At 43.8% G+C, this 1,749-nt stretch overlaps 1 non-coding gene across 1 annotated transcript; it reads left to right on the forward strand.

The window, feature by feature from the left end:
• Positions 1 to 1,382: 1,382 nt before the first annotated feature.
• On the forward strand, positions 1,383 to 1,545 carry LOC121276645. Its single transcript, XR_005942716.1, has one exon. It is a non-coding gene; the product is annotated as a U1 spliceosomal RNA (small nuclear RNA).
• The last annotated feature ends 204 nt before the right edge of the window (positions 1,546 to 1,749 follow it).

A 1,749-nucleotide genomic window follows, 5' to 3' on the forward strand; every position in this document is an offset into this window, starting at 1 on the left:
GAATGGAAATATCAATTATAATTATCCGCTGAAGAACTGAAAGTTAATGACTAATGAAGGGCTGACAGTTAAAACATGCTGATGAAACACTATTCATGAAAAATGGTTGGAAGTGACCGTAACAGAACATTGTCATCACTTTCCATAATCATTGTGTTCAGCAAGCTAAGAAGTCATTTCGAGGGGAGAAATCCCATAATTTTGTTGCTAGGTGCAAACATGTTTTGCTGCACAGCATAAAATGAGCTTTGTAGTATATATTTTTGTCAGTTGAGATAAACAAATTGTAAAACGTAATTCACCTAATGATACTTAAGTCACTGACCTGAGAGGTTCTCCATCCCATCTCGAATACTGGAGCTCACCACTTCTCTGAGAGGCGAGGAAAGAGGCTTCATGACACTCGCTCAGAGGAGAGGACAGTCTGTTCCACCAACTCCTATTTATGTTCCAGAAAGTAACAGGAGATTCCGACCTCTGCTGCACAGTGTTTGCAGTGGACACGCCAAGCAGCTGGAGCAACTCGCCCTGCCCCGGGACCACGTTCCTCGAGCTGTCAATCAGCCAGCGCTCTAACCTCGGGACACCGAGGGGAGAAAACCTCACCTCACAAAGTGTGAGCAGTACTAAGGGGAACGATCAACTCTGACATTGCAAAAAGAAAATAACTCTCCTTTTTTCAACTGTCGAAAGAACGTTATTCCAGTCACAACAAAAAAAATGCTGGAAAAACTCAGCAGGTCTGACAGCATCTGTGGAGAGAGAAACAAAATTAACATTTCGACCCCGCATGACCCTTATTCCAGTTCTTGGAAAAAGTGCAAAGCAACAAGTGGAATCTCTGACTGGTAAAGTGCAGGTTAACCTGTGATAGATAACATTCGTTTTATCCCGTCCCCCCAGCGACTGAGGAGCCTGTCAAACTGTACCTCATTTGTGCAAGTTCCGGAAACAAATCAACTATTTATCTCTCTTTAACTGAAGGTTTACACCAGGGAAGACCGTTCTCAGAAGGTGCTTTGCGGTAAAAGCTCCCCTGCTCAGTTATCTGTATGTAATTATATCGAGGGTTCCCGAATGGCAAGTGTTCTGAGAAACATGGAATTGGTATAACTCTAACAATAATTGTAATTTCTGTACGTGGGAAACCTGCCCCACTTGGGGAAGGGTTCTTTATCAGCTTTTTCATGCCTGGTGCAGACGGCAAGGAGTAGTGCGCATGCTCGGCTTTTGCCGCCAGAAGCAAACAGTGCAAGAGGGTTCATAGAGTAAAGTTGGGAATGTACGAAGCGTTTTATTTTTAGATATCAGAGAGTCTCCAAAATTGCAAATTAAAACTGTCTGCAGGTACGTGTTGGTAATGGCATAAATAAGTGCGAAACATACTTACCTGGCATGGGAGTGACCATGGTCTTGAAGGTGGTACTCCAGGAGGAGGCTAGCCCATTGCACTTCAGGTGTGCTGACGCCTGCAATGTCCCCAAATGCAGGATACTCGACTGCAAAATTTGTGGTAGTGGAGGACTGCGTTCACGCTGTCCCCTGAAAAAAAAATCCTGACCCATGCACAGAAACTCCACAACCAATTTGTCAAACTGGTTTTAAAACAGACTGATATCATCATTGTTGAAAATGACAATGGGCCAAATCTTCCAATTTCCGAACAGACATACGACCAAAGATGTGCGTCAGGAATCTGCAGAACTCCTGTCATGCTGATCTACTTGGCAATTGCCCAGGAAGTTTAAA

The sequence above is a fragment of the Carcharodon carcharias genome, chromosome 3, assembly GCF_017639515.1.
Source record: "Carcharodon carcharias isolate sCarCar2 chromosome 3, sCarCar2.pri, whole genome shotgun sequence".
In the NCBI taxonomy this organism is placed as follows: domain Eukaryota; kingdom Metazoa; phylum Chordata; class Chondrichthyes; order Lamniformes; family Lamnidae; genus Carcharodon; species Carcharodon carcharias.